Source organism: Haemorhous mexicanus, chromosome 11 (genome assembly GCF_027477595.1).
Source record: "Haemorhous mexicanus isolate bHaeMex1 chromosome 11, bHaeMex1.pri, whole genome shotgun sequence".
Taxonomy (NCBI): domain Eukaryota; kingdom Metazoa; phylum Chordata; class Aves; order Passeriformes; family Fringillidae; genus Haemorhous; species Haemorhous mexicanus.
Genome location: NC_082351.1, coordinates 20071850 through 20084673, shown reverse-complemented (window position 1 = coordinate 20084673; position 12824 = coordinate 20071850). Strand labels below are relative to the sequence as shown.

The following is a 12824-nucleotide window of genomic DNA, read 5'->3' as shown; positions in this document are numbered from 1 at the left end:
CGTTTGCACTACATTCTTTCTTTTCATCATGTCCAGGCAAACTCTTTTTCCTAAAGACCTGACCCTCTATCATCAAAGTAAGGGGGAGACTTCACCTAGGCTTCTGCAGGCACATCATGAAGGCCTGGCTTTTACTTTGGGTAAGTTTTTAGCATGCTTTGGTTTCTCTCTTTATTTTTTAAATTCACTGCCCATTCCCTTTCATTCCTCTACCCCACTTATTTTTTTATTTATGCCTTTTTTTTTTTTTTTTGTATTCTTTATTCTTTCTCATTGACCTCTGACTGACAAAGTGCTCATGGGCTGTAGAAACTTCCCCTCACTTACTGTGATGCTGCTGCAGGAACTGGAGCCACTCTGCTGTCCCTGCAGCCTGGCAGCCTTGGCTACAGCACGGCTGCTGCCTTTGGATTGATGTTTGGCATGGTCCCATCACACAGTGCTGAAACAGGAACTCCAGTGCCTTGGGTCTCTTCAGGGTCTGCCTGCTGATCTGAGCTCGGATGGGCTGCAAGTGAGACTGCTCTGGTTTATGTTTTTGAGCTATCCAGAACGGGTAAGCAATTTTCCTTTCTGATATTTATTGAAGAATGGAGGTGTCCTCCATCACCTGCCTTACTTCAGCCTCAGAAACTCCTTGCACCAGCTGGTTGCTGTGTAAGGATCATTTCTACTGTGCTGTTTGGGAAAAATAAAGTTGACTTCTATACAGTTTGTCTAATTTTGTGTGGCAAACAGCAACAGGAACATTTGCTAATTCTGTTTGTACTGGTTGCTCCCTGCAGCAGGGGCCATCCTGCCTGGCTGGGGAGAGGGTGTTGTTTTGCAGGGTGTTAGCTTCCATCACTTGGGATTTGATATTTTTCACAAGTGGGTGCAATCTTGACTTATACTGATGTCCCCTTTTTTTTTTTACTTTTCCCTAAAAATAGATTGTATCTATCTACCAAAAATGTGCAGCTGGTTGGGTAGTTCTTCCGAGTGCTTTCTGTGCAATGAAGGCAGACCAAAATGGCAAAGACATAAATAATTGATTCTGTCCCACTGAAACCCCTGGACTTGTTCCCCAAGCCTGTCTTTCATGTAGATATATTATCTCACTGAGAATTTCTTGTCAAACTATGTTAAGTAAATAAGAGAGGTGAAATATCAGCAACAAAGCTAACAAATGGAGCCGAATGCTCCACTTGAAAGAACAGATCTAGCTGTTTACCATGCTAATCTGAAATGAAATGAAAATGTATGTTTTTCATCTTTTCAGACAACGATCTTCAAATACAGGTAGCTAAGGTCTTTAACAACATAGATTTTTTTTTTTCAAGAAAAACCCTATTGTGGAGGTATTTTATGTGTCTGTGTGCCTGGATCAGTGTAGAAACTGAAAAATCTATTATGTTGATAATCTTACTAGACTGAGCCTTTTATCATAATATATTTATGGTTTAATTTGCCTGTTTTATATGTACCCACCTTACTTTCTGATGCTGTGAAGGGGATGCAGGCACTTCCGCATGCTCTGAGGTTTATGCTCCCTTTGCCATACTGAATCCCTTCTCATGGCTGCTCCAAGTCTGTTCCACTGCTAGCCTCGTGGCCCCGCTGTGAGCCCCTTACGAAATCTGGGCAGCAACCAAGCCAGTTAGTTATTAGTAGTTATTTATCAGTAGCATCTAATATTCATTGAGTTCCAGTTAGTAATTTTTTGATATTTGGAGAGCCAGAGACTAACTGGGTGTTATTCTTTGCTTCACAGAGATTAAGCTCATTTTGCAGCCTGGTCCCAGCAGCTTTCCGGAGGGAACATCCTCCCCAGACAGGCTGCACGCTGCTAATTACAAGGGAAATCCTGGCAGTGTCAAAGCCGGTGCCAAAACCTCCCTGATTGCAGCAATGCCGGGATCTCACCAGATGTCTGGATTGTTTATCCATCTGGGGGTTTCTTGCCCGGGTTGTTTGCTGGCCGGCCTTGACCTTCCAGGGGAGCCAGGGCTCCTCTTCCACCCCCGCAGGAGAAGGGCTGTTTCTGACGCAGCTCCGGCCCCCAGCCCCATCTCTGGCTGACGTATCTCTGGCGTTTTCAGCGTGTGACATCCAGAGAGGAAGAGAAGTGTCTCATCCGGCTGTGGCTGTCCTTGCCTTTCCGCTCCTGCCACCCAGACCTGGCACTGGGCTCCCCAGCGACCATCTGCCTCCCGCTCTGGAGGGAGCGCTGCTCCACGGAGCGCCCAGACAGACAGACCTATGCGAAAAGATGGTGCGAGCCTCGAGGAACCTAGTTGTTAAGGAGAGACAGGAATATGCAAGTAATTTAATTTTTCATGCAAAACTCTGCTAGGAACTACTAGACTTTCCAAAATGTATTCCAAAGAAATGCAGAGATAGATTCCCGACCGGCATTAATCAGTGCTGATTAAGTCATGAAGCTACCCAATTTCTGCCTGGTGAGTACTTTTCCTGTCATTGATTTATTGCCTTCCTTAGAAAAATAAGACCTGGGAAATAAAGAGTTCAAGTAAATTTGCTCAGTTACCCAGCCAACTGTTGACTGTGGTACCAGGGATAATAAATGTTCAGGGGAAATTCCTCGGGCACACTCATGCACTGAGGCCAAGAGCAGAGGTGTCCCGTGGGCACTCCAGACCCTCCAGAAGCTGGAGGACACAGTTCAGTTGCAGTAACACACTCAGGGCCTGGGAAGAGCAAGAAGAAGATGGGAGCAGGCTGCCCAAGTTCCCTGGACATCTCTGGGGGCACAGCTGATGACAGGTGCCTGCAGACAGCTTGGTGCACCTCTTCCTTCACTGGGGAAGAGGGAAATGTGCTTTTCCTCAGGCTGCCATGAGAATGGCTGTGCTCAAGGGTGAGATCCAACACTTGCTACCAGTATTCCTGCTGGTACCTGGCAACCAGGTGCTGTTTCTTTCCTCATATTTATAAGGAAACTCCTCGGTGTGTATGAATTCAGGCTTCCAAGCTTGGGCTGTGTGGGGGTTATTGTTTTCCTGCAGACACATGGCATTATGGTTAAGTCACTGGATATGCTAACACCACCATCTGGATTTGTTTTTCAAATGACACCACACTATTTGTTAAATACTCTCTACCCATCTTCTTTAAGATATTTTAAGGATAATTTTGCAGAGGTGTATACAGGACAATTCTTATCAGCTTTAGTTGTTTGACTCACCTGTTTGCCTACAGCTCAATTTAGAGCATTGTTGCATATTTTCATTAACCTGATATGACAAACTACTTTCATAAATGCATGAACTACACAGCATGAAGAGCACAGCTGCAAGAGGCCACCTGCTAGGGACAACATGTGGGACTCTCCAAACAACATAAATGTTTTGATTTTGGGATATCTCTTTTATGACATTACCAATGGATCTGGGTCTTGCAGGAGCTTGTCACTTGGAGAAGATATTAGATCCTCAAAAGGATGTATATCACTCATTCCTGAGCAATTACTAACACTCCAGAACAGAATTTAAGACATGGTTAGCAAATCCATCCATTTGCTATAGTAATTTGCAAACTATAAGAAGGACCTTTGGTTTAATATGATGGAACAAAGTGAGATAGCTCTACAAGATACAGTCAAATTGCAAGGAAAGGATTTCTTCACACATGGTCTTAAACCCTGTCTCCCTTTTGCCTGTCAAAGGCACACAGACCCTTTGTTTCTCATCCTATGACTCAGCTCAGGATGAAAGTCCCTTGGTGTGCTGTAATCGTGCTTTCACACGGCCAGAAGAGGAGCACTTAGAGCTCTATTACCCAAACTGTGCACACACTGACCATACATTTGCTGCATCAGGTGTTTAATGAGAGCTGCCTTGGTACAAACATGAGCCTATTTGCTCGCCAGTGGCTCCTGTCACCAACCTCATTTAGTGACAATGAACAAGAAATTTTATTTTTTTTTCTCCAAACCAGAATATTTACATATTTCAGCCCTGAGGCTCAGCCCACCCCACCCTTTACTCCAGATCTTTGCCTCTGCACCACTGCACTAAATAAATTAACAAGTTATCAACAAGACTGCCAGGCCACTATGGGCTCCCCATTACTGAGGCTGTCATTGCCACTCAGGGCTCTGCTGGAATGTGACAACTTCACAGCAGAAGGTCACTCCCCCCAGTCACTCTCTCACTGCTGCTTGGAGGCAACTTTTCTGAGAAATGATTTGTTATGGTAGAATCAGAGGCACATTTGTTAGTTAATTCATTCTGTAAAACTCAAATGAGATGAAAAACAAGCATAGATCTGACAAATGGCATTTAATTATGTCTGAGCCTAAAATTCATAATACATATTTATGCTGCCCTAAGTCATTTGCAGCCAAGGTCCCTTTTATTCTCATAACTGAGTCCATTTGCTGATATGGGAAGAGGGTGTTGGTGATGGGTTACTCCATGTCCTTTCTCTACTTTGTGCCATCCCCTGCTCTGAACAGGCCATGGGCTCTCCCCCCCAGTTTACAGTGCAGCGACTCTCTAGGTCTTATTAATTATTCCATAGTCTGTGCAAGTAATCCAAAGAACTTATAGGTGCCCAATAGTTTTATCTTGAAAGATGAAAATTTCTAATTTTTAATCAAATCTTTTCTTTGACTTCTTTCTAGGTGCTTGTTTGAGGCTTTGGGTCTTGGAACACACCAGGACTAGGACTGCACTGCGACTGTGTCCCTGTCCCTACAACCTGCCACTGTCAGGAGAAGCTGTTTACTGCAGGAGAGGTGGAGCTGCCTCTACAGTGATACAAGGAGATAGGGTTAGCACAAGCCAAGTAAAAACACGTTGCACTAATGGTGCAGAGGTTTGAGAGAGTGTGCAAAGCACAGGCTCCTGGGAAATGGACATTGTCACATGTGGCTCGTTAGCACACTGAAGCTTTGACCTAGCAAATATTTACATGCACTTAAGTGCACATTTGAAAGGGCTAAATATACACCTGCTCCCTGCTTCAGCTGCCAGACATCTCTAGACTCTGCATTTGGTGCAAATGTCTTTGACTCAAAAACATATGCTGCAGTTTTGCTGAAGAGGTAGGTGTATTTTTATAATGGTTTGGTGCTGTTATTGTAAAAGGAAGCTTTTTTTTGAGTCCTTCTCTCAACATGTCATAGAGTATCCAGCCAGCATCCTGAGCCATGTTTGACTGGAGAGACTCAAGAGAATTTTGGGCTTCTCCCCCTCTCCAGCTTCCTTTCCTCTCTGCAGAGCCAGGTACTTTGGAAATACTGACATGACCATGAGGTCAGCAAGAGGCTCCTCCTCCCCTGCCACGAGCTCCCACTGCAGCCTGAGCATCCCTGCCTGTGGACCACCTCCACCACCAGACAGCAGCCCCAAAGAGCCTCACCTGATCTCCTCAATCGGTCTCTGGGGGCAATAGGCCCCGGCACCTCAGGAAGAAGTGATTTCACAGCTCCTGCCTGGCTGCCATGCCAGCCCTGCCTCTCCTGCCATGGGACTGCCAGCCTGGGGAGCACTTTTCACCCTCACTGACATCACTGCTCTGCTGAGCACCCAGCCACCTCCTCCTCCCCTCCCTTCTCACTTGGCATGCTGTCATCCAAACTCACTGGGGAGCTTCAGGATTTTTTATTCTCTGGTGGGAAGTTTCATTTTACCCTTTCAAGTGGGACAAGAACAGATATTAGATTTGTTGACGATGAAGTTCTTTCAACTGAATTCAACAAAAGAGGTACAATGAAAAGATTGCAGCTGTTGAACAAAACACCACACCTATTACAGAGTTCATATGCATTTACAAGGGACACATCAGTGAAGGCTCTCCTCACTCTTGAAGATGTACCCTCCCTCCACAGAAAACTTGTTAATCTCTCCCTCATCTCTGCTTGCAGTACATGCCCTTGGGAGAACGAGGTGTTTGACTGTCTTGCCAGATCTTGCAATGATATAACTGCTATTAGCAGGTAAAAACTCCATGAAGGTGTTTTATCTTTCTGTAGTTCTTATAGGTCTCCTTGATGCAGGATGGGACAGCAAGTTAGAACACCAGATACCTCAGGTTGTAATTAAATTCTAAGACCACCATTTCCCCAGTGAATAGATACTACTTTATGCACATATTTAGAAAGATGAAGAGGTAGACAGCAAAATAGAAAAATAATGTCATAGATGGATTTGTAGGTGGGTAGATTTCAGTCAGAAATGGAATTAAACTTGCACTTATTTTCCTGTATGATAAAGTCACAAAGCTATTTAAAAAGTATTTTCTAAAATTTAAGGTAAAAAATCAACTCTGTCAAGAAGGAACTCAGACTTGGCAATGGAAACTGAAAGGAGCCCCAAATCCCACATATCTGTTATCTGACATCATACAGCAACTGCACATGGTAGTAATGACAATAGGGCACCTCTTAACTAGAGAAAACCCTGATCAAATTTGTGGGCTTGCAGTCAGTCAATCCTGCAAAAATAGCAAGTGTTAGCCCTCATGCCAATGAACCAAGCACATGAAAGCAGGATTGGAAAGGACCAGCAAATGCTTTGCAAGCTCACCAAGGTGGCCCAGGCACTGAGTCAAGACTCTGAGCTAAGAGTTAAAGAGAGCATGACCATCCCTGAATTCCTGCCCTGTGGCAGTGCCCAGCACAGCTGGTGAGTGCCAGAGCCCCACAGGACAGCTTTAACTGCTGCCAGTTGGACTTTCCTTGGAAACACTGAGAGCCTAGTCCTGCTGGAGCACAGTTTGTGTTGGCTTCCCTCTCCCCGTGGCCCTTAGTCAGGAGATGGAGCAGGCACCAGGCAGGCTCCAAATGCTTCATGGCACTGGGTGTGTGCAGAGAAATGTAGAGCTCCTGGGTAGAGGGGGCTTCCCTGGCTCATTTTTGAAGCCTTTCATTCATGTACAAAGTCATAATTACACTGGACAAGCAACCATTAGGATTGACTAATAATTTATTCCTAGCACCTTGTCCCTTTGTAAAGACTCACAAACTTAATTTACATCCTTACATATCCAAGCAACAGATTTCTACTTAGAATAAACCATGGTTTCTAACTTCCAAGTAACAAGAACATGTGCATTACTTGATTTACAGGTTGTTTTTTTTTTTTTTTTTTGCTAGTCCTAGATTATCTTCAACATCTTGAGAGCTGTTACAAAATTCAGATGAAGAGTGCAGAACTCACCCTCTAGGTGCAAAGCCACAGGTCCCCTGCTCCCAGGACATTAGAGATGCCTTTCTCACCTTGCTGGATTCCACATGCAGAGCTCCAGGTGCACCACTGAGGCTCTGAGTTTGAGTTTCAGAGCACTTCTGTGGACAAGTGGAGTCATTCAGCAAAGCCTGCAGCAAAACCGTGGAAATTTTTCATTGACTTCTGCACAACTCAGCATTTGCTTTGCACTAATGAATGAAGTAAATGTTCAGCTGATTACTTCATGCAGCTTCTACTCCCAGTATTAAACCATTGCTTCATTCTCTATTCCTGTGCCCTTACCAAATAGTAGTAGATTATTTTGTGGGATAACCTCATTTTCCTTCCTTTCTTCCGGTGCCTTTCTAAGGCAGACCTGGAGCTGGCAGAAAAAAAAGGCACAACCAATGAGCTAGACCTCATTAGAGCATAAAGGGATTTTAGACTCCTTCCTCATCCCAAGTGGCTTTAGCAGTTTCCTTTTATTCTTTAACATTGTATTATTTACACAGCTGCTCCACTAACTTTTTCTTGTTATATACTTATTTGTTTCTTCCTATTTTTTAAAATTCTAAATTTCTCTCTTTAGGTTTTAGAAAAGCATCAATTTATTTTTACTGCTTCAAAAAATTATTTGCTTGTAATTAAACCTGTAAATCTAACAGTGCCTAAATGTAAGAGTGACCTGTGTTTATGAGAGGGACCCAGGGGCAGGTTTTGAAAGCTGAACCACATCATTTCACGATCCATAATCAGTTTTTAGGGGTTTTCTATTATTATTTCAAGGACCAGGTGTCTAAAAAGGTATCATTTTTCTCACCAGCTTTTGCTAGATGTTTTAAAAAAGGCATTAATGCAGCTGTACAGGTTATAGCTGAGTGTGTGACTGCCCGCTGGATTTACACGCACAATTACCCCAAAAGCACACAACCCTCCAGACTCACACATGCAAAAAGCCTCTTGGCTGGAAAACTCTTGGCATGGATGCTCCATTTCCATATGCAGTCACACTGAATATGCATATACATTAGGTGCAGGAGCACACATACATTTTTCAAACAGGAGGCCTTGGCGTGAACCTAAAGAAGAAAAGACAAATGCTGTGAAAAAAGGGGTTTAGGTCAAATTCAGTGAGCAAGGATGAATGTGCTGGGTTGTACTCACGTGCCTTGTACCAATGCACATAATTTTCTGCAATTAAATATGCAAAAAGATGTGGATTTTCAAGGGTTTTTTCTCTATGCCTTTACACCCTTTGAAAATTTATAATCTTTAATTTTACCTTTCTGATTCTAATAGATGAAAACCAGCCCAATGTAAATTTTTGTCAAAAAGAGACAATTCAACAGGAAAAAAAATGCTCCTGAGTATTAACATGTTTGAAAATCAGGCAACCAAAGACTGTAAAGATAGACTTAGGTGTCTGAATTTAGACACCTATTTTTTAAAACCTTGGCTTTGAAAATAAAGTATCTGAATGTATATAGAAAATATAAATCACCAGTCACTTTTATTACATGTATGTTTATATAAAGACCTTAGAACACATTTTTAAAATGTAAACGTTCCTTAGTATGTTTAACTATGTGTCTAAAGAAGATGTAGGACAGAAAGAAAACAAAATTTGACAAATGTTTCTGATCAATCCTAAGAAATCAATAGGAATTCACTCACAGCATGATTTCATTTAACTTTCCATACTAGGAATAGTAACCTGGCCTTCTGTTAAAGCAAAAGCATTCATATTCTTAGCAATTTAATTCTCATGTCAACATGTATCAGGCAGGCAGAGAATGGTTTGGAGACTGGGAGGGGAAGGAGGAATGGATGGAAACACACGGAAATTGTGTGGACTGAGCTGTATGGTTGGGTGACTTCATTTCACCAAAACCAGTTTTTAATAGAAAACGGGGTTTTCATTGAGATGCATATTTCCCTTCCCCTTTGAGGGAGCATCAAGTGTCTGTTTCTCAAACCATCTTTTAATGTTTATTTGAAAAATATCTAACACCCAAGAACAGGAACAGCTTAGTAGGGAAAAGAGAGGAGCCATTGAATACTGAGCACTGCATCAGTTCCTTGGTGGGAGCCAGAGCCTGGCTGCCTGGGGTATCTCCAATCCTGCAGCCACCCAGGATCCCACAGCACCCAGGAGTTTGGTATGGCCATCATGCACACTCCTAGTGTGCCACTCTAACACAACAAGAAGAGGGGACCAGCCCAGACAACAGGACAATGAGGAAGAGAACGCAACCACAGCTCTTGTGAATGAACTTGGGTTTTTTTTTAAACCAAAAGGGTAAGGGTAAGTATTTTGGCCCATAACTCAAATATCACAACAGAGAATTTTGTTTTGGAAATGTCATCAAGTTGTTTTGTTTTGTTTGTTTGTTTTTTTCCAAAAAATCAGACTTGAGTGAAGACAGTCCCTGCTTTCCACCTTCCCAAGCAAGGCAAAACTGTTGGCACTCCAAGCTCCTCTATTGAACTTGCTTCTACTCCCTTAGCAGACCAGAACCTTGCATGGTGTATGGAAACCAATGGAGCATTCAAACCCAGAGAACATCTGGTTTACAATATTTTCTTCTTGCTTTTTCATGGTTGTGCTCCTGGAAGCACATTTGGGTCCAAAAGTGCGGGTGTGCACGTATGTCTGTTCTTATTTATTCTAAATATAAACTGTTTTCTGAAAGGGCATTATTCATAGAGAGATGAAAGAGCACTGTCCTTCTTAGAAGTCTGGTTCAAAACCTGAAGTTGACACTGGGTGCCATATTGGACTAAAGCAAAGTGTGGAAAGAGTGTTCTCCAAATTCTGAGAGAATCCTGGTTGAAAAGTTATGGGTAATGAAAAAGATCCCAGCTTTGCTGCCTCATTGAATCCCCAGTTATATATAAAGCAGATGTTATCTTTGCAATACGCAATATCTAGGCTAAGAAACTTTTTCAGCCAGTGACATCGGAGGCTGACATTACTTTGAAATGCACCTTTCTATCTCTGTACACACAAAATTATGTGTGCTCACACACACACTGTCTATGTGGCTTAAACACTATGATTTATTATGATTTTTTCTATCAGGAGCCAGATTTGACTGACCATAGAATTCATACAAAAAAGACAAAAAATTGTTTTACTTTCAGGCTGAACTGATGAGTTAATCTGCAAACAGAAACACCACAAAATCCAGTTTCAGTCCAACAAGCTGAAGAGGCTCTATTATTATGATCTTTATTTTCATTATTTCTGTGGGCAAGGTATGAAGCAAAATAGCTGTGTCTCTTTAGCTGCCTGAACAATAGAAAAGTTTATGCAGCTCTTGAGCTGAAATGTTTTTGACAGTTTTCAATTTTAGTTCTTTTGATTTGGTAAGAAATCTGCAAAAATATGATTTTGAAAATCACCAGTTTCATGCTTTATTCCTTTCTCAAAATTAGACTATATTGTCCAACTCCTCTTCACTTACTGTGTCTGAGGGAATCCTAGAAAATAGCTGGGAAGAATCAGTGCTGGGCTGTTGCTTAGAAACTGCCTGGGTTTCTATAATATTGACTGATGTAATAGTTATATTGCCCACTTGCATCTGTTAACAAGCAATACAACAGAATCCACAGGTACCAATAAAGAAAAAAACCTGGAATTCATTACTTTCCTTGAAAATTCATCAGCGCTTTTTCTAGCCTGGCAAAATGTTTTTCTCAGGTGCTAATTAATAAAATAGGAGATGTATTGCCTCTACATATATCTATTTTATTTGAATTTATATATTTTGCCCCAAGGGAAAAGATGTTGTTAAGAATGTAATGTGTTATTATAATTACAATTTTGCAATGCCATAGAAAGGTATGAGGTATGAGCTGTGGTTCTGTGGGATTTTCTTCACTGAGAGCTATAGTGTGGCAATATGACCATTTTCTTAATGTGTTTTAAAAAGCAGTAATATGGGTGCCTTTGTAAAATCAGTAGAACAGGACATTTCTGATGAGTGCTATTAGGAGACTCTCAGCAAAGCCCAAGCAACAGATGGACTGTCTTACCTTAGTAGTGTCAGCATTCCCAAATCCAGCGGTGTAAAAAGAGCAAATGAAATGATGAGAGCAATAAGATGGACTCCACAACCACTCACGTGAAAATGATGCACTTCTATATTAAAAACAAATTTAAATTAATTTTTAAAGTACAATAATGAAAGTTTCTCTCTTAAGAACTGGGACTGCAATTTTTCCAGTGAAAGTCAAGATGCAAATTCAATAATTGCTGATTCTGGGGTACGAGGAAAGCACCTGAGAGTTAAGTGAACTGGCAGCACTTTGCAGCCCAAGCCTCAGCAGTTCATTCCTCACCTGAGTGTGACCTAAAGCCCAGCACAGCCACTAGATACACACCTGTTCAATGCTCTGGACAGCCCTATGGCCCTGCCAAATAAGAGAGATGTTTCACTTGTGTGCACTGTCCTTAGAGAACATGCTTACTCCTCACGTGGGAGTTCCACGCTGCCGTGGATACAGCAGCTCCTTTTGGAGGCTCCTGATTGAAGCGATTTTTACAAGCCCACCCCCAGCAACTGGCTTCCTGCATTTTGAGGAGACATAATAAAATGATTGCAGCCCAACCCTCAGTTATTAAGTGTGGGGGAAAGCACAGGAAGAGTTGTAGGGAAGAGGAGACTCCGTGACAGTTACTTTTTGTATGTAAATCCTACTCAAGGGAGGGTGGCTACTGCTTAGATGGATTACATTTAGCTCTATCTGGGGGCCTAGATTTGTGAGGGAAAACAGTTTAAACTCCTGGTTTGCCATTCCACTTGTTCTCAGCAGGCAGAGGAATTGTGTTGGAGTACAGCAAAAGCTGAGGTTGTTCAGTGACAACAAACGCGGGGGCGGATGCTCATCGCCAGGCGTGGGGATTTGGGAATGCAACTCACATTAGTGTTAATGGGAGTTACACGCCTAAATCCCTGCCCTTCAACATGATAATACATAATATACCCCTTAATTTTTAATTCACCAGGGTCTCAATTTTAAAGCATTTTCATATAGTTTGTCCTAATTATAATCATTTTTAATGACAGCTTTAAAATTTCACATGACTGTCTTATCACATACGGTACTTAATTTCTCAAGTGAACAGTTTCCATGTGGTGTATTCTGGGAATTTTGAGAACTAAAACACTAAGGAAAAAACTACTTTGTATAATCAAATGAGATATTATTCCACTATGTTTTATATACACTGGAACAGAGTTTCTCACACTAATGGTGACCATTTTGAAAAGTATTTAAAACTGAGACAATTTTTTGTTTTGGAACGTTATTGGCCTAATCTCAATGCTGTGGACCAGGGCTTTTGGTCTACCTCTCATGGCCAGTATTAGTGCAAATTAGTAGATAATTATTAGTTAGTAGGTAATTATTAGTTAGTGCAGGCTTTGGGGAGGCTTCAGCCTATAAGTAATTTTTCATTTTCTCTAGGACTTGGTAAACTCTGAATATACTTCTACAACATCACTATTTTTATATTACTATATTATCAGTATATTAGCATTATATGTTATCTCATTCTACAAAAATATACCTACATATTATTATACTATTATATCGTATATAATGAGTGTATTAGTAATACATGACTCTATTAATTATTATATT

General features: G+C 41.7%; 1 long non-coding RNA gene across 1 annotated transcript; it reads left to right on the top strand.

Moving 5' to 3' along the window:
* The first annotated feature begins 1838 nt into the window (after positions 1–1838).
* LOC132332447 (uncharacterized) lies at positions 1839–7842 on the top strand. Its single transcript, XR_009487902.1, has 3 exons — positions 1839–2441; positions 4628–5944; positions 7103–7842. It is a non-coding gene; the product is annotated as an uncharacterized LOC132332447 (long non-coding RNA).
* Positions 7843–12824: the final 4982 nt, after the last annotated feature.